Genomic DNA, 19,881 nt, shown 5'->3' on the forward strand with positions numbered 1-19,881 from the left:
TGGGGCCATGACTTAGAGCTCCAGTTGTCCTACCCTAGTTAAGGGCTTTGGTTAGATCCATTAGATCCTGCTTTCCCTATCCAGACCACTTGTTAACACAGAAGGAGCCCCTTCACCTCCTTGGGGCTTAGCCAATGAGATCCCTGGAGACAGCTTTTGTCCCTCCCCTTTCGCCATACCTTGGCAGGACTCCATGGACTCAGCCTGTCTCATAACTCAAATCCCTGATGCTCAGCCTGTGGCTGCCTGACACCATCCCAGCCCCGGGCTCTTGTGGCCCCTGGTGGGCTCTCCTGAGATTACCTAGAGATTAAGGCAGAATCTGAGCCTGAGCTCCAAGGAACATGATGTGCCGTTGCCTTTCTTGCTGTGGTGTTCTGGTTCCAGGTTCTAAGAAGGGCTGTTGGTAATGGGGGTGAAGTGAGGGTAGAGCCCCTCAGGGAGGGAGGGTGGGCTGGGGCCACTTCACTGTGACCTACTGATCCCCAAACCCTTTAAATGGGCTTTCTAGGGATCCCTTGAGAAAAAACCTCATTGCCGAGGTCCCACAGGGGATCAGTGGCACCTTGGGGCACTGTGGCAGGATGAAAAGAGCTCAAGACTTGGCATCACAGTGGGGGCAAGTCCTGGCTGCGACACAGCTCACTGTGCAACCTTGAACAAGTCCCTTTAGGCTAGGGTGATGGCACCTGCCCACAGTGGCCACTACTAGGGGAGGCTGAGACTGGGGAAACTGAGGCCCAGCACCAGGGTGGGCATTGTGTAGGATTAGTGGGTTGTTAGGCTGCACAGGAGGGGTGGACTGACCCTGAGAGCAGGTTAATGCTTCTGTGATAGCCAGTGATGGGATAGAACCCCAGGGCAGCTGCAGCTGCTGCTGCTACTGTCCTTCCATCCTGGGCTAGATAGGGGTACCTAGACTCAGGAGAAAAAATATTTCTATTTCCCTGAGCCTCAATTATTTCATCCATAAAATGGATCACATTTGCACTTAAAAGAGGCAGAGTGAAGTGATGGGTAGACGTTATTGTTATTATCAACAGAATCAGGAAGCATGGGTTAAAATCCTACCTCTGACAGGAGCTCCCTGTGTGACTCTGGGTGAATCACTTCTCAGCATTCTAGGCAGCTCTCAAAGAAAAGGTGCACAACAGGGCCACTACTTTTTTTTGTGGGGTAATGGGGGTTAAGTGACTTGCCCAGGGTCACACAACTAGTAAGTGTCAAGTGTCTGAGGCTGGATTTGAACTCAGGTACTCCTGAATCCAGGGCCAGTGCTTTATCCACTGTGCCACCTAGCCACCCCCCCACTATCTACTTCTTTTTTTTTTTTGGTTGCTTTAAATTTTATTTTACTTAGTCCAATTTAGTAGACAATTAACGTTTTCCACCAACTCGGGGTGCAGAAACTTTCACTGGCTTCACAATTTTTTGTTTAGGTGCTGCCTTTGTAGGAGCCTTAGCAGCAGATGCGGCTGTTTTCTTATTTGCTTGCTTAGCCTTTTTTGCTTCCTTGGCAGCCCTGATGGCTTGTTCTCATTGGGCCTTTCGAACTTCAGGTCTCTGGTTCCTCTTGGCCATTATATCAGCAAGAGGAGCCCCAGTGATGGCCCTCTGGAATTTAACTGCCCGGCGGGTTCTTTTCTTTTGAATCTCTTCCAACTGTCCCTTCTTGTGCTTTCTTCTATAGAGGACAGTCCAATTGATCTGCCGAGGGTTCCTCTTTGAAATTTGCATTCAAAAATTGGAAAACCTTCCCGTCCGTTCGGGCATAACGCCTTCCGTGACCCGGGTAGATCTCGTACCCGCTGATGCTGCACAGCTCGACCTTCATGGCTGCGAGAGGCAGGAAGATGGCGAAGAGGAAGAGGACCCCACTATCTACTTCTAAGGATGGAATGGCCTTACCCAGAAATCCCTTGAACTAATCCCATGGATTTTTTTAAATTTAAATTTAAAAATTTTTTCCTTTTTCCTTTTTTAAACCATAAAATTATTTTATTTTCCAGTTACATGTAAAGATAGTTTTCAACATTTGTTTTCATAAGATTATTAGTTTCAAATTTTTCTCCCTCTATCCCTTCCCTCCCCCCTTCCCAAGATAGAAAGCAATCTGATATAGGTTATATATGTACAATCACATTAAACATGTCTGCATTAGTCATGTTGTGAAAGAAGAATCAGAACAAAAGAGAAAAACCTCAAAAAACAAAAAAATAAAAACAAAAGCAGAAACATTATGGTTAAATCTGCATTCAGAATCCACAGTCTTGTTTTCTGGATGTGGAGAACATTTTTTCATCATGAATCCTTTGGAATTATCTTGGATCATTGTATTCCTGAGAAGAGTTAAGTCTATCACAGTTGATCATCACACAATGTTGCTGTTACTGTGTACAATGTTCTCCTGGTTCTGCTCACTTCACTCAGCATTAGTTCATGTAAGTCTTTCCAGGTTTCCATGAACTTATTTTTTCTTTTCTTTGCTTTTTTTTTTTTTTTTGGGGTGGGACAATGGGGGTTAAGTGACTTGCCCAGAGTCACACAGCTAGTAAGTGTCAAGTGTCTGAGGCTAGATTTGAACTCAGGTCCTCCTGAATCCAGGGCTGGTGATTTATCCACTGCCCCACCTAGTTGCCCCCCCCAACTTATTTTTTAAAATATTCTGATAACTGTATTTCAATAGAATTGATTTCCTTTCCAATCCTATGTATTTTGTGCATTTAAAAACATGATTCTGAGAAGGGATCCTGAGTGGCTGTCACCAGAATGGCTGTCAGAGGGGGTCAGGCACAAAGGAGGTAAAGAACCCTGCCCTGGACTGATGAAATCCTGGGGTTCCTCCCCTCAAATGCAGGAGATGATAATTTCTGTAGCACCCCCGTCCCACGCTGGTGGTGAGGCTCAAATAAGATAACATTTGCAAACGTCAAAGCTCTATTTCGACATTAGAAGTACCAGTTGTTATTACTATTGTTATGATTACATTACTATCCTACCCTTTGTAACAACTGTTCTTAAGCCCCTACCCTTCTCCATTCTCTCTCAGTATCACTTTGATCATCTGTATAATGGGAGAGTTGGACTCGGATGACCCAGAGGCAGCAGTGTATCAGCTGGGGCACTTGACTTGGAGAAAGAGGAGGAGCTGAGTTTGATGCCCAGTTTTGACCCTTCCCACCTGAGTGATCTTTAGAAGCTGCTGTGCCTCTCAGACAGAGTTTCCTTATGAAGTAAAATATGCTTGTAAAATATACTGCCTCAAAGCACTGGAGATGTGTCCTATCCACCTCTAAATCCTATGATCTTCCCCATCATCATAGCTATTAGCTAAGATTGATATAGGACAGCTGGCTTGTCCAGTGGCTAGAGCACAGATCCTAGAGTCAGGAAGACCTGAGTTCAGCTCTAGACTACAACACTTGTATGATCCTGGGCAAGTCACTTCACCCTGTTTGCTTCAGTTTCCTAATCTGTAAAATGAGCTGGAGAAGAAAATGGCAAACCCTCCCAGTATCTCTGCCATGAAAACCCCAAATGGGGTCATAGAGTCAGACATGATTGAACAACATTTATATAGAGCCTACTATGTGCTAGGAACTATGCTAAGCACCTTACAAATATCATCCTTTTTAAAAAAATTAATAAAGTATTTTATTTTTTTCCCGTTACATGTAAAGATAGTTCTCAACTTTTGTTTATACAGGCTTTCCAATTTCAGATTTTTCTCCCTCCCTCCCCTCCCTCCCCCCTCCCCTAGACAGCAGGTAATCTGATATAGGTGTTTTATATATATACATATACATATATAAATATATATATATAAATATATATATATATAAATATATATATGTATATATGTGTATATATACACATAATAACATTAATCCTATTTCTGCATTAGTCATGTTATAAGAGAAAAATCAGAGCAATGACAACAAACCTCAAAATAGAAAAAACAACAGCACCAAAAACAAAAGAAATAGTATGGTTCGTTCAGCATCTATACTTCACAGTTCTTTTTTATTTTTCTCTTGGATTTGGAGATCCTCTTCTATCATGAGTTCCCTGAAACTCTTCTGTACTATTGCATTTGTGAGAAGAATATAGTCCATCACAGTAGATCAGCGCTCAATGTTGATGATACTGTGTACAGTGTTCTTCTGGTTCTGCTCATCTCACTCATCATCAGCCCACGCAAGACCCTCCAGATTTCTCTGAACTCCTCCTGCTCATCGACAAATATCATCTTGTATGATCCTCACAACAACCTAGGGAGGTAGGTGCTATTGTTATCCTTATTTTACAGATAAGGAAACTGAGGCAAACAGGTGAAATGACTTGTCCAGGGTTACAAGCTATTAAGTTATCTGAGGCCAGGTTTGGGTTTTTTTGGGTTCTTTTCTTGTTTGTTTTATGGCAGGGCAATGAGGGTTAAGTGACTTGCCCAGGGTCACACAGCTAGTTAAGTGTCAAGTGTCTGAGGCTGGATTTGAACTCAGGTCCTCCTGAATCCAAGGCCAGTGCTTTATCCTGAGGCCAGGTTTGAACTGAAGTCTTTCTCATTCCAGGCTCTGTGCTCAAACCACTGTGTTTTCTTGTTGCCCCTATACACCTTGGTGAGTATATAGAGAGTCAGACAGAAGGAAAGAAAGAAGAAAAAGAAATGGAGGAGGGAAAGAAGGAGGGAAGGAAGAAAGGAAGGGAAGAAGGAAGGAAAGAGAAAGATGAAGGAAAGGAGGGAAGAAAGGAAGACATGTCCTGAGGCAGGGTTTTGGAGATTCCAAATTTAGGTGGTCAGTGGTCAATACTCAGACAGACAGCCTACTGTGTGCTGGGCACTGTGGAGGATACAAAGAAGCAAAGGCCCAGTGTCTGCCTGCCCTCAAGGAGCTCACAGTCTAGTTAGGTAAAAAGACACTCAGGGGTGAAAAGATGACACGACAATATCAGTCAGGATCAGAGATGGTTGTGTCTTAGGGGCAGTCAAGGAGGGCTTCATGGAGAAGGCTGGGCTTCAGGGTCTGGGGGCTGGGAAAGGAGAAGACAATGGAAATGAGTGAGCCAGGCCAGTCCCTGCTCGGACGTGGAAGCCGACAATTCCCAGCAGGAATGCAGACTGGCCGACGTCCTCGGGATTTCTTCAAACATGGCAGACAGGGTGGATTCAATGAGAGCTGAATCATCTTGGTGTGACCTGGGACAAATGGCATTCTCTCTCTGGGCCTTGATCTTCCCATCTGCAAAGTGGGTGTATAACAGCCTGCCCTTCCCTACCTCAGAGGGGTATTGTGAAAAGAGCAGAGATGCTCGTGATAAGAGAGTACTCCGAGCTGGGCTGGAGGAGGCAGCTGTGGAGACATTCAGGGGCTTAATTATTATGTCTTTATTATCATTAGAGCGGCAGGCATACCTTTCCCCCGTGGGAATAAAAACCGAAGACACCTCCAGTATTCTGTAGCATCGTATCAGCTCTGCCAAGAGCCCTGGGAGGGGATCCCTCCTGGGAGGAAGGTCCAGAACGAGTCACGTGACCTGGTCCCTCCAAGAGGTGGGTGGGCTCCAGCAGCTCTCTGGAGGGTAGACGAACCGGGGCCCTCAGTCCATCCTGCTCCTCCCACGGCCCCATCTCTCCCTGGAGCTGAACTCCCAACCTGTCCCACAGGGTCCCACTTAGGGGCCAGTTTTATCCCGGTGTCCATGAGACTTTGATGCTCCTTCTAGAGGGATCTCCATCTCTGCCCAGCTCTGGGAGGTCTGCTCCTCAGCAAATGCTTTGTCAGGACTCACTTAGGCTATACCTCTCTTCAATGTGTCTAGAACTGCTTTCAACCACTGGTGTGGGGCCGCCAAGTAAGGGCAGTGGGGTCAGAGGGTCAGGGGACAGACTCTCACATGACCTCATGGTTAGGTGCTGCAGCCAAAGGAACATGGACTTTGGTGCTGAAGGGAGGAAGGAGAGGAGGCGGGCTGGAATACTTTCAGGATTGGTGATCATGGCCCCACAATGCTCATGGTCTTGGGAAGAGCCACGAGACCTAGAGCTGGGAGCCATGGGTTCAAATCGTGTTTCAGGCAATTAGTAGCCGTGTGACCCTGAGCAAGTCATTCTTTTTTTTTTTTTTTTTGGTGAGGTAATTGGGGTCATTCTTAGCTCTTCTGTGAAATGGAAGCAATGATACTAGAACTAATTATTCACCATAGAAGAGAATCAAAAGGAAAATACTTTGTAAACTCTAGAAATGTGAGTGGGTAGCCAAGAGAAGTGGGAGCCAGGAGAGGAAGGGTGATAAGGTGGATAGAGTGCTGAGGTCAGAATCAGGAAGATTTGAGTTCAAATTCTGACTCATATCCTTGCTTGCTCTCTGCTTGATGTGGGCTAAGTCAATTGTCTGGGACTCAATTTCTTCTGCAAAATGAACCCATTGGGGCAGCTAGGTGGCACAGTGGATAGAGCACTGGCCCTGGAGTCAGGAGGACCTGAGTTCAAATCCGGCCTCAGACACTTAACACTTACTAGCTGTGTGACCCTGTGCAAGTCACTTAACCCCAATTGCCTCACCCCCCCCCAAAAAAATGAACCCATTGCACTTGCTGGCCTCTGGGGTTCTGTTCAGCTTGGAATCGATGACTTCATGACCTTAGGCAAGCCTGCCTCAGTTTCCCCAGCTGTAATATGGGGATAATAACACACCTATTTTAGGGGCCTGTTGTAAGGATGGGATGAGAGCCTATAGCAAGTGCTTTGCCAAGTGAGATTCCATGTGATCCTCCTAAGGGGTGCTCTCCAATGCCCTCTCCATCCTTCCTGATCACTGTCCCCCTCCCTGCACATGCTCTGCCTTGTCAGCATCCTTCCTAAAGCTACAGTTCTCACCTCTATGAAATGAGGAGGTTGGACTCAATGACATCCCAAGTGCCTTCCAGCTCAATGGAAAAGATCAGGGCTTGGGACAGCGAACACCTCCAGGCTCCCCCTACTTTCTTTTCTTTTCTTTTTTTTTTTTTTGTGGGGCAATGGGGGTTAAGTGACTTGCCCAGGGTCACACAGCTAGTAAGTGTCAAGTGTCTGAGGTCAGATTTGAACTCAGGTCCTCCTGAATCCAGGGCCGGTGCTTTATCCACTGTGCCACCTAGCTGCCCTCCCCCTACTTTCTATCCCCAGCTTCCTCTGTCCTTTCGGTCCCTCCCTCCTGGGGCAGCTAGGTAGCACAGTGGATAGAGTGCTGGCTCTGGAGCTGAGGACCTGAGTTCAAATCTCACCTCAGACCCTGGTCAAGTCATTTTACCCCAATGGCCTTTAAAAAACATCCAGGGCCATCTCCAGTGGTCCTGATCTACATCTTTCCACTGGACCCAGATGGCTCTGGAGCAGAGAGTGAGGTTGGTGACCTTGCATAGCCCTTCCTCACTCAAAAATTCAATTCAGTGCAAGTCATGACATCATCCCGAAGTCATGGTCCTCTTTGAGAATGAAGGACAAACAACAACCCTCCTTCCTTTCCTCCCTTCCTCCCTGCCTTTGCAGCCTTGACCTCAACTATTTTTTCTGTAGTTACCCCAGAGGAGGGCCCCCTCCCCGTTCACACAGATCCTCCCTCGTCTTCCCACCCCTGCCAAAGTCTCCTCTCCCTACTGACCTCGTTTGTGGTGCCTCTTTTGTTCTTGGCCAGAATCTGGTGTGGACGTGATACAGGGAGGTTCCACATGGGGTCAGGAATCTGAGAGATCTTAGGGGTCACCACTCTAGTGCTGGAAGGGGTCTCAAAGGCTATCTAGTCATTTTACAGATGAGGAAACTGAGACCCAGGGAGATGAAATGACTTGGGATACTAGAACCTTAGAAATTCTCTAGTTCAATACCTTTTACTGGTTTATAGGACCTAAGATGCCAACTAGTCCAAAATCCTGATTTTGCAGATGAAGAAACTGAGGCTAAGTGACTTACCCAAGGTCACACAGTGCCTGATTCTTGAGCCTCTTGGTCAGCCTACTTTGGCAGTGCCCAGAGATGCAGGGTGAGGAGGGACCCAAGGGTTCTCACCTGCAAATTGGTTCAAGTGGAGGGAGCTAGGAGGGAGAACTCATTGTGAGAGAACAGAGGCCCCAGGGTTGGAGCTGGAGCCCCCAATGTCTGCTTTGTAGGGTGGTTGCTTTTGATTTAGGCAAATTCAGTTTAGGTAAAAATCTCACATCATAGAAAACAGGTAAATGATCATGTGCATCTATATAAACACACACATAATGTATATATTTGTAAATATAATGTACATACATTATATATGTGTATATGTAAGGTTTATACACACAGAGACAATAATTTTATAAGAAAGAAATTAGAAGCTGGAGGCAGACAGAAAGTAGGTTATTTAGGAAACCATCCCGAAGGAAAATAGAGATTTTGAAGGGTGGAGGTGAAGAGGGAGTTCCAACTTCAGGGCTGGGGACAGCCTGGACAAAGGCTTGGAAGTGAGATATGGCATGCCAGCTATGAATTACAGGGGTTTGGACAAGCTGGATGAACCAAAGTGTTCTCTCTACTATACCATTAATTTTACACTGGGAAAATTCATCCCTGAATTACCTCCCTGACAGAGTAGTTGTGGGCATCAAATAAGATGCCTGTAAAGTACTTTGGAAAGTACTCATTGTATTTAAGCACTCACCTGAGAGTCAGGAAGACCTGGGTTCCAATTTTGCCTACCTGTCTACCTCAGTTTCCTCAACTGTAAAAAAAAATGATGATGATAACAACACTGCCTTCCCAGGGTTGTTGTGAGGATCAAATGAGAGAATATCACAGTACCCAGAACATAGTTGGTGATTAATAAATGTTTATGGGGGCAGCTAGGTGGCGCAGTGGATAGAACACCGGCCCTGGATTCAGGAGGACCTGAGTTCAAATCCGGCCTCAGACACTTGACACTTACTAGCTGTGTGACCCTGGGCAAGTCACTTAACCCTCATTGCCCTGCAAAAAAAAGAAAAAAGAAAAAAAGAAAATGAGGGCCAGAACGCAGGGTCACGTGGTGTGATGGAAGGGAGCATTGGACTAGTTGGGATGAGAGTTCTGGGGGGACAGAGGGGGAGGGCAGCTGGGAGGACAGTCCTGGGTTCTGATTCCACTTCATCCACTGAAATTAGAGAAAAAAATCCACAGGGAGATGCCTGGTGCTGAGTCAGCAGGGGAGTTTCTGGTCAGGGTGGTGGGCTGGGGAGATAAGACAGGACAGGGCTCTCTACCTCATGCTCCTGCTTCCCCAGCCTCAGTTTGCCTAACTCTGAGTTGCATCTGAACAACCAGGAATGAGAGGCCCAGAGTAGGGATAAGAGACACTGCTGACCCTTGGCCAGGGTTGTTGAAGAATTGTTATTGGCTCCTCCTCTTCCTGGCCTGGGTTGTCTGGGAAAGAAAGAGTCAAGGAAATTATAGCTAGATGGTAACTTGAGGTCCACTCAGTCCTACCCACTAATTTTACAGAGGAGGAAACTGAGGCATGGGGAAGCCATTTGCCTCTTCTCTGAGGTTCTTTGCATCTCTGATGCTATGGCTGTGGGCTCTCCTGTTCAAGCTCTTCATCCCTTGAGGAAAGCTGACGAGATGAGCAGGATGGAGGCTCCTGACTTGGGTTCTTTATTAGTGACTGAAGACTCTGGAGGGCTGGATACCAGTGCTCCTACCCCACTGCTTGGTTTCTGTCCTCCAGAGAGTCCAGGCATAGACTTCAAGCCTAGTTTTCCATCTGGCTAACCATAATAGAGCAAGCCCTGCGTTGTGCTTACTCTCTGCCACAAGAGGTCGCCCTGCACCACCAGATTAAATAACCCGGCCTGTGAATCTGTCAGCCCCTTCCCTTGGAGAATCATTAAGGGCGTTAAGGGCGTCTCAGTGAGTCCATTACTCCCAGCCAGCCCCACCCACCCTGAGCCTGTCCCTATCCACCCTCTCCATCAAAACCTCAGGCATCAATGAAATAATTCAACAAAGGTTCCACTGAGGCAGACTTATCTTTTTTTTTTTTTTTTACGAGGCCATTGGGGTTAAGTGACTTGCCCAGGGTCACACAGCTAGTAAGTGTCAAGTGTCTGAGGCCGGATTTGAACTCAGGCACTCCTGAATCCAGGGCCGGTGCTTTATCCACTGCGCCACCTAGCCACCCCAAGGCAGACTTAATTGTGATAAACGTCTTGGTTCAAGATTCAGAGGACCCGAGTTCAAATTCTGATGTTTACTGCTGAAATGGCCTTGAACGAGGCACTTGAATTTTTCTGAGCTTCAGTTTTTTCATCTATAAAATGGGAGAGGGATGACACTAATAATAACTAGAATTTATACAGCACTTTAAGTTTTACAAAGTGTTTCACAGATATCATCTCAATTGATCCTTATAGGTAAGGAAACTGAGGCCAGCCAGAGAGGTTAAATGACTTGCCCAGGGTCATGAAGGCAGTAAGTTAGTTAAGGGCAAAGATCCTCTAACCCCCAAGTTCAATAGTCTTCCCATTGAACTGATCAGTCTCTGAAGATTATAGTGGTGGGGTGAATGCCTCGGGGCTTCTCTTTGGGGTCTGTGGTGTGGAGATCTGATCCCCACCCCCTCAAAAGCTCTGGGGTGCAGAGAATTCCACAGCCCCTCCTCCAAGGGAACAGAGGAACTGAGCTCTCTTGCCTCGAGAAACCTTAGGGGCCATGCCTGGAGGAGGCCTGACTGAGCATCCAACATGATTCTTAAAGGCTGATTCTCTCCCAGAAGACCCTCGTAGCTTCCATTTATGGCTCTCTCACGCCCCAGTTTGGCCTGTTCCACTCATGGCTCTGCTGGGCAGCCTGGTGAAGGGGGACAGAGAGGGCTGATGCCCAGCCCTGCATCATGACCTAGCCCTGCTCCTGAGCATCCCCCCTTTAAGTCCCAATAGGGGCTCTCATCACTTGTGCAAGCCTCCTGCATCCCAGAGGCTGGGCTCCCTGCCTCCAGTCCCTCCCCACTGCAGCCAAAGGGATTTCCCAAAGATTCACCTGCCCCATAAACTCCAATGCTTCCTTTTATTTCTAGGGGCGATTTCAAGCCCTTCACAACCTACCTTTTCCAGTCTCATTTTATATTACTCCTCTTCATGTACACTCGGGTACAGCCAAAGTGGTTTTCTTTCTGCTCCCCACATAACAACACATTTCCTGCCCCCGAGCCTTTGCACAGGTCATGTCTCCCATGCTTGGAATGCATTCCTTCCTCCCCTCCTCTGAGAAAAGCTCAACTGGGGTGCCATCTTCTAAAATCAAGCTTTTCCTGATTGAATTGTCTCCCTTAGAAAACCCTCCCAGCTCTGAGATCCCATTTCAAGACACCTCCTAGTTCTGACATTCCCTGTTCTAAGTAAGGCCTCTCCCAGCTCTGACATCCCCTGTTCTAAGGTCCCCTCCCAGCTCTGTCATCTCCTGTCCTAAACCCCTCCCAGCTCTGACATCCCCTGTTCCAAGGCTCCTCCCAGCCCTGACATCCCCTGTTCTAAGACCCCTCCAGCCCTGATATCCCCTGTTCTAAGACCCCTCCAGCTCTGACATCCCCTGTTTTAAGACCCTTCCCAGCTCTGTCATTCCCTATTCTAAGACCCCTCCAGTTCTGACATCTCCTGTTTGAAGGCCCTTCCTCAGTCTGACATTTTAATATTCATGCACAATGCTTAATCACTCAAAGGAATGCCTTTAGAGTGATGGGATTTCAGGATTTCAGAGTGAGCCCAGTATGGGTGCATGGGTGGGAGATCCTTCTGAATGATTATGGATTTCCTGGAGTCCCCCAACATATCAAATCCTAGGCAACCACCTACTGTGCCTATGGGTAGGGCTAGTCCTGATTCCTGTTCTCAAGTTGCTAATGGTCAGGTAGGGAAGGCCCAAGTCCACAGGAACTGATGGGAGAGGGCAGCAGGCAGGATGTGAGACAGGACCACAGTGTGCAGCTCAGCGTCTAGGGTTCCAGGGTACAGGACCCAGGAGCCTGATGATGAGATGAGACTTAGCCTAGTCCAGTGAGGGGTGTGGGCAGAAGGAGTAGGGAAGAGATGATGGGAAAATGGGAAGGCAGGGAGGCTTGTAAGACAGGGGAAAGGACTCTGGATTTTGAATCTGGGTTAAAATGTGCCTCTTACTGTGTGATGCTGGGCAATTCACTTACCCTTTATGGGCCTCAGAAGATGACACTTGAGTAGGGGCAGCTAGGTGGTGCAGTGGATAGAGCACTGGCCCTGAAGTCAGGAGTACCTGAGTTCAAATCCAGCCTCAGACACTTAACACTTACTAGCTGTGTGACCCTGGGCAAGTCACTTAACCCCAATTGCCTCACTAAAAAAAAAAGAAGAAGAAGAAGAAGATGACACTTGAGGTGAGTTTTGAAGGAAACAAGGGTCCAAGTGGTGGTGGTGAGGAGGGAGGGCATTTGGGGTATGGGGGGCAGCCAACGCAAAGGCCTGGTGAGAGGAGGTGGAGAACAATATGTGAGGAACTGCAAGAAGGCCATCTTGGCCGGAGTGTGTGAAGGGGAGTTGTATGCAATAAGGCAGGTAGCAACCAGACTGTGAAGGGCTTTGGGGTCCCCCTACCATTCCTCTGGTCCAGTCTTACTTCTTTTCTCCTTTTGGATTTTGTTTGCAAATTTTAATCTCAGCTACCGAATCTATGTGCATAATTCGCAAGTCTACACTTCCCAACATGTCATCTTCTTTCCATTTCTTAATCAACAGTTACCTGAAGGACACAATTATTGTTTTTGGTGAGGCAATTGGGGTTAAGTGACTTGCCCAGGGTCACACAGCTAGTTAAGTGTCAAGTGTCTGAGGCCAGATTTGAACTCAGGTCCTCCTGAATCCACGGTCAGTGCTCTAACCACTGTGCCACCTAGCTGCCTGCCCCTGAAGGATACAATCATTATTAACAATGACGACAAATTGGATTTATATGGCACTCAGGCTTAGAATTCCATAAATTCACAGATTTTGAACTTGAGGGACCTCAGAGGTCATCTAGCTCCACCCCTACATTTCCAGATGAGGAAAGTGAAGCAGCGTAGTTGAGTGCCCTTACCCATCACACTGGTCTCTCACATCCATCTTCTGCAAGAGACCTTTCCCAGCCCTCCTTAATTTTACTCCCCTAATTTGTCTTAAATATGCCTTGTGTGTACCTAGTGGTTTGCTTGCTGTCTCCCCCATTAGGCTGAAAGGTCCTTGAGGTCAGAGACTGTTTTTTCAGTTTATTTTTTGTCTTTCTTTGCATCCCTGGAACTTAGCACAGTGCCTGGCATACAGTTAGTGTTTAATAAATGCTCACTGATTAAATGGCCAATGGGGATTTGAACCTGGCTTCCTTGACTCCAAATTCAACTCTCTACTTCACACTGCCTTCAGTGAAGGCATTTTACTGATGAGAAGATATCCACAGCTGAAACTTTGACTCACAGAATTGTAGAGTTGGGAGGGACCCTAGTGATAGAGAATGAGTTCCCTCCACAAAATCCCCGGCAGCTGATCCTCTGACTCTCGCCTCTCCCATCTGCGAAAGGTAAAGGGATAACCGAGCTCCTTCTTCAGAAGCTTGATGGCCCCACATCACTCATGGAATAAAGTAATAAGCTCTTGTCCCTGGCATTTAGCTCTTCATGATTTGGCTCCAATTTCATACCAGATTGGGCTCATATTACTCTACATGCAGCCAAATTGGCTGACTCATGCTCCCCATTCAAGACATTTCTGTGCTTTGGCTCCGTCTGCCCCCCTCCCAGCCCTGGAATATTATTCTTCCTCATTGTACTTTGTACCCTCCCCAATTACTTTGTGATGCCTGTATTATTCATGCACACTCATGGCTTACCTCCTGCACAGTGTAAACTCCTTGAAGAAGAGGCTTCTCTTTTGTCATTCATTTCCATGACCCAACGCCGTCCTCAGCCACGGCAGCTGTTGCTCCGTAAACGCTAGCTGAATTGAATTGGATCATAATCTGGAACTGGAGGAAGGGCCTTCCATGATGTCTGTGATGGTGGAGAAGCCTTGACCTTGGCCTCTAGGTGGGAATCGCAGCTCCTCCATTGACTAGCTGTGTGACCCTCACCAGAGGCAAGTCATGCCCGGTCATTCCTCTGAGCCTCAGTTTACTGCTCTGTAAAGTGGGGAGGCTCATATTCATGCTGCTCCCTCCCTGGTAACCTAGAAGTGATTGGACAAGGTGACCCCTGAGATCCCTTCTAGCTATGACATTCCCTGAGTCTAGTTGTCGAGCATAGAGACAGTTTTGAAAGCCTTCGGTGGCATGCCTTGGGGCAAAGAAAAAACAAGGACCATCTAGTACTTCCTCCTGTACTTTGGTTCAAGTATTTGAACCAAAAGGTTACAAAAATTGGTTCCTGGAATTGGGAAGCCACCCAAAGATTGGTCTCCAGTGATTCAATCAAGAGTGATCGGTTGATCTCCAAGTCAGGTAGAGTCTGGCCCAGCCAAACAGATCAGGTTACATTGGCACACGGGCTGACTGCAGCTGCCACCCCCTCACAGGGCATCCCAGGGGAAGAGGAGCACAGCTATCAGTCATGCTGAGAACAGTCCAGCTCCACTCCCGATGACACCTGTCTCATGTCAGTCCCCCTACCCCTACCTTCCCAGTCATAAGGCTTTGAGGAAGTCAAAAGGGATTTTTCACTGGGGACTCCTGAGCCTACACTACCACAAGCAAAGCTGTAAAAACCAGTTTGTTGTTTCTGGTGCCCTTCTTAGAAATGCTGGAGATGCTTAAAGAGACTTAGGGGGGTTTGCTCACTGCCCTCAGTAGTGAGGGTGAGCCAGGGAGAAGAGGGATGTGACTGATTCTGTGTAGCTCCAGAGTTGTCCAATGGGACCAGTGGGGGGAAGGTGCAGGGGGCATAAACTTCTCTTCCATAGATGAACTTCCTGACAACTAGAGCTGCCCTACAATGGGAGGCGATGCCTCCATGGGTTTCCTATCACACCATTCATTCAGTCACTTATTCGACAAGCATTAAGCTGAGAGCATTAGGCATTATGCTAAATGCTTTTGTTGTTGTTTGTCCTTCATTCTCAAAGAGGACTGTGACATTGGGGTGTTTCATGACTTGCATTGAACTAGATTTAAGTGAGGGAGGGCCGTGCAAGGTCACCAGCCTCACTCTCTCCTTCACAGCCATTTGGGTCCAGTGGCAAGATATAGATCAGGACAACTGGAGATGGCCCCCTAATGTTTGAGGCAATCTGGGTTAAGTGACTTGCCCAACTAGTAAGAGCCGGAGGTGAGATTTGAACTCGGGTCCTCCCAACTTCAGGGCCAGCATTCTATTCACTGTACCACTTAGCTGCCCCTATGCTGAGTTCTGGGGATACAAAGAAAGGCAAAAACATGGTGGTCAAGAGTCTCATAGAAGATTCTTGACTCAAGGAAGAAGGACTTGGCCTTGATTCCTCTGATAGTCCTTCCAATCCCTGCCTTTTTAAAATTAAAGTATAAAAAAACCAACCAACCAAATAAATGAATGAATGAATAAATAAAATTAAAGCATGCTGAAAGAGGCAGCTGGGTAGTACAGTAGATAGAGTGCTGTGCCTGGAACCAGGAAGACCTGAGTTCAAATTTGGCTCAGACATTTACTGTGTGGTCCTGGGCAAGTCACTTAACCCTATTTGCCTCAGTTTCCTCATTTGTAAAATGAGACAGAGAAGGAAATGGCCAACTACTCCAACATCTTTACCAAAAATATCCAAAATGGGATCACAGAGAGTCAGACATGACTGAATGACAGCAAAAAAAAAATGCCAAAAGACCATTCACCCTGTTTATGCCAGGGTCACACAAATATCAGGTGGGAGAGCCAAAATTTGAACCCTGAAGAGTGGCTTCCAAATCCTGTGTCCTTTACTTAGGAAAGGCCCAAGGGGAGTGATTCCCCTTGGCACAGGCCTGAGGCACAACCTCTGGAATGGGTGAGGCTGGTCAGGAAGCAAGAACTCAGGTCTGCACCTGGACCAGAAGGAATGGCTTACCACATCTGGTTAACCAAGCTTGAATGTCCTTCCAGGAAACACCCTGAGCAACCACTCCCTCTGCCCCACCTCCAACACTTTTGTGTTGATGATGGTGATAGGAAGACAGTCTGTTTCTGTCCCCTCGGTCTCTCATACATGTCTAAGTGAAGGCCAGTCCCTGGCTCTCTCCCTTCCTCTGATGCAATGGTTTCTTAGCAACTGTCTCTAGGTGATATTTTCCAGTGTCCCAGATTCTGCCATCCTTCCTCCTCAAACAGGGCCAGGGGCCTGTCTAACCACTGTGTAGGGTTAGCTCTGATTCACTGCCAACAGCCCCATGCAAGCTTCCAGGTTTCTACACTTCACCACAGCGAAGGGCTCTGGTGGGGATGTGTGGCCTGAAGAATGTTTAAGATGCTCAGGTGAGCCCAGTCTCAAGGGCCAGCAAGTGGTAGAGGGATGAGACCAGCCCTGCTTGGCTCTAGACAGCACAACTAGGAACAACAGCAGCAAGTTGTCAAGTGGTCAGTGAGAACTTGGTGTGAGGAAACTTCATTATGCCAGGTGACCCAAAGGTGAATGGTCTGCCTCGGGAGCTCACAGGCTCCCCACACTGGATGGGTCATCAAGGAGGGCTACCCGGTGGGGGCTCTGGTTAAAAAGAAAGATGGGCTATATAACATAATATATAAAAAAAATTTCCCCTAAAAACAGGCCTTGTTGTACGGTGAATAGAAAGCCAACACTGGAGCCTAGGGAGACCCGGATTCAAATTCTATTTCTGACACATCCTGGCTGTGTGACCCTGGGCAAGTCACAACTTCAGAGTTGGGTAGTAGAGAAGCTGCCAACCTGCACTGGCAGAGGGAGTTTCCTCACCTGGGGGTCCCCTATACCAATAAATGTACAAGTCCTGTCTGGACCCCGATCCCATCCCAAAGAGGTACAGGCTGCCTTGGGAGGTGTCCAGTTCCTTGCCAATGGGACTTTTCAAGTGAAGGCAGGACGATGACCATTAGGGCTGCGTGGGAAGAGAGGCTTCATGATTTCTGCAGAGGCAGGTGAGTGCAGAGAGAGCCTATAATCCTTTGCAGGCAATGGGGGTTAAGTGACTTTCCCAGGTTCACACAGCTAGTAAGTGTCAAGTGTCTGAGGCCAGATTTGAACTCAGGTACTCCTGAATCCAGGGCTGGTGCTTTAACCACTGCGCCATCCAGCTGCCCCCTTCTGGGGTGCTTCTTAACAATTACCCAGTGGATCGAAGAGCGCCTCTGAGGCACCTTTGAACTCGGGGTCAATGGAGGTTTCCTAATCTCAGAGAACAAAGCGTCCTAGTCGGGTCCCTCCTCCTGGGGGCCGTTGGCTTTGAGGGGCCTGTATTGCAGGATGGAGGGGGACCCGCCTTATCTGCTGCCGAGTACAAAGCTGTCCCTTTCACGGCAGCAAGGAGAGAGCAGCGTCGATGCTGGTCTTCAGGTGTCTCCTCTTCAAAGATGACATGAAATATTCACTGCAAAATCCCTGTTTGCAGGCAGTCGGGGTGATGAGTGTACAGGAGACAGAGCTTCAAAGGCAGCCCACCCCACAGGGCAGCCCACTGATAGATAGCCCTTGTTGCCATGGATGCCTGGCACCAGCCATTCCCTTCATCATCCCCATTCTTAGAGACGATAGACATTCGGTTCTTTCTGATCTGTTTGGAACACCTCGCTGCTCTCCTGGGCCTGGGTGGCCACCCTCTCAAGGTGGGATCATTCGTGACTCATGTCCCCAGCTGAGCCTGCTGACTCCATCAGGGCTGAGTTGGTCTCTATACCCTGTGATAGAAGGAGCCTCTTCATGCCAGTCACGCAAGCGTGGGAGCTGGGATTGATGGGAAGGTGGCCATTTTTTCCCCACCTGCTGACATCAGAGAGAGAAGGCTGGTGCCAGGACCCAAGATGGCAGCTGCAAGATCAGGGATGTGGCCCTTAGACCTGGGGAGCAGAGGCTGGAGCTGGTGGGATCGCTGACAAGGGCAGGGTTTGTTTAAAGGAAGCTTCTTAGACCAAGTCAGAAGGTCAGAGAGGGGAAACTAACCCGAGACTGAATTAAAGGGCTGCTGGGCAGTGCAGACCCTCAGTATCTCTGTTACTTGTTCCTCAGACTTTTCACGTTCACTGGTAGGTCAGGGGCCTGTTATTAAGGGCAGGATTTGGGGGCCCTGGATCCCTTTGGGGTGAAGCCTGTGGCCCCCTTTTCAGAACCAAGTTGTTAAATGCATAAAATGTGTAGGATTACAAAGGAAACCAGGTATTCTGAAAACCATCAACATATTTTAAAAAACAAATTCACGGAATGACGCTTGGCTCAGAGCTGCTTAGATGCTGAAGAGATGTCAAATACACCTGAGGCCAACACATTCCCTGAGCAAATATCACCTGCTGCTCCGCACCTGACTCTCTGGGCCAGCTGGACCTCGCTGGCCATTAACCACTGAGAAGGGGAGGGTGTTCATTGTTTATTGAGAGGAAAGCAGTGCCGATTCTGCACTGGATGAAAGTGGTCAGTGCCAGACTTTGGGTCCAGAGGACCTGTCAGATCCTAGCCCAGACGCTTCCTGGTTCTCTGACCCTGGACAAGTTACTTGATGTGTCAGTCTCAGAGTCATCTGCACAATGAGGATAGTTAAGGGCATGGTGTTGTCGTGAGAAAACATATGTCGAGTGCTTGGGGAGCCAGAGAGAACCCCAGAAATGGGAGCTGTTGCTACGCTCAAGCTCTTTGGGGGGGTGGGAGACGGGACAGGATTTTCTTTTCAATCTTCCACAGGCCTGGCTCAGGCTCTGCACAGCAGGTGTCCATTCAGAAGCCTGAGCCATCTCGTTTGAACAAGTGTCCCCAGGGAAGCGGATTTCTTGGCAGATCAGCTTCCCAGCTGACAGTCCCTGACAGGGATAGTAGCATTTTGATGGGCCCCAGGTGCTCCCCTCCAATCTGATGGGGTGGCTTCAACACCAACAAAACGGGAGCCTAGGAGAAGGACCAGGGCTGCTATGATCTCACCCAGAAGGGACTTTGGCAATCCACTCATTTTACAGATAGGGAAACTGAGGCCCAGGGAAGTGACACTCCCTAAGGTTACACAAGTAGCATCAGAGATGGGATTCAAACCTGGAGCCTCTGATTTCTAGTGCCACTTTAACCCAACCCAAATGTACACCAGATATCTGATACGTGCAAAGTCTCATGCTGGGAGCTTAGGGGGAAGCAGAGATCAGGCAAATACAGTCCCAGATTCAGAGAGGGTCTGGCTTGGTAAGGGCACCTAAGAACAGAGACTTGTGGAATACAAATTGAGTGCTCATGAGAAGTTCATGGGAAGCCCTGTGGGCTGAGTTCACAGCAGGGAGGGAGGATGTCTGCAGGCACTAACAGAAGCTTCACGGAGCAGGTGGAATCTGGGCTGCGTCCTTGAGGATGATTTTGACTGGAGGAGAGTTGGGGGAAGAACACGATGTGAGCAAGGCAAAGAGGTGGGAGATGGGGGGCGGGGAGACATGATTGGGGGACAGTGTGTCAACTGGTTTGTCTGAAGGGATGGGCATGGCAAAGCACGGGAGAGAGCCGGGCAGGGAAGGCTGATGTAGACCCCGAGAGCCTTTGCCAGAGTGACTGAGACTGAACTTGATCTGGGGGGTGACAGGTTGTCACTGAAGGAGATGAGCCAGGGAATGAGATGGCTGGAGCTGGGAGAACTGGATGGGCTGCACAGGGGCCCGTTCAGGCAGGGACCCCACTTCGCTGGCTCCTCCGATAGTCCAGGGGAAGGGAATGAAGGCCTGGAAGGGGCAGCATTCCCTGCCAAAGGGGAGG

General features: G+C 48.2%; 1 pseudogene; it reads right to left on the minus strand.

Moving 5' to 3' along the window:
- Positions 1-1,334: 1,334 nt before the first annotated feature.
- On the minus strand, positions 1,335-1,853 carry LOC122729821 (annotated as a pseudogene).
- Between the last annotated feature and the right edge of the window lie 18,028 nt (positions 1,854-19,881).

This window comes from Dromiciops gliroides, chromosome 5 (genome assembly GCF_019393635.1).
Source record: "Dromiciops gliroides isolate mDroGli1 chromosome 5, mDroGli1.pri, whole genome shotgun sequence".
NCBI lineage: Eukaryota > Metazoa > Chordata > Mammalia > Microbiotheria > Microbiotheriidae > Dromiciops > Dromiciops gliroides.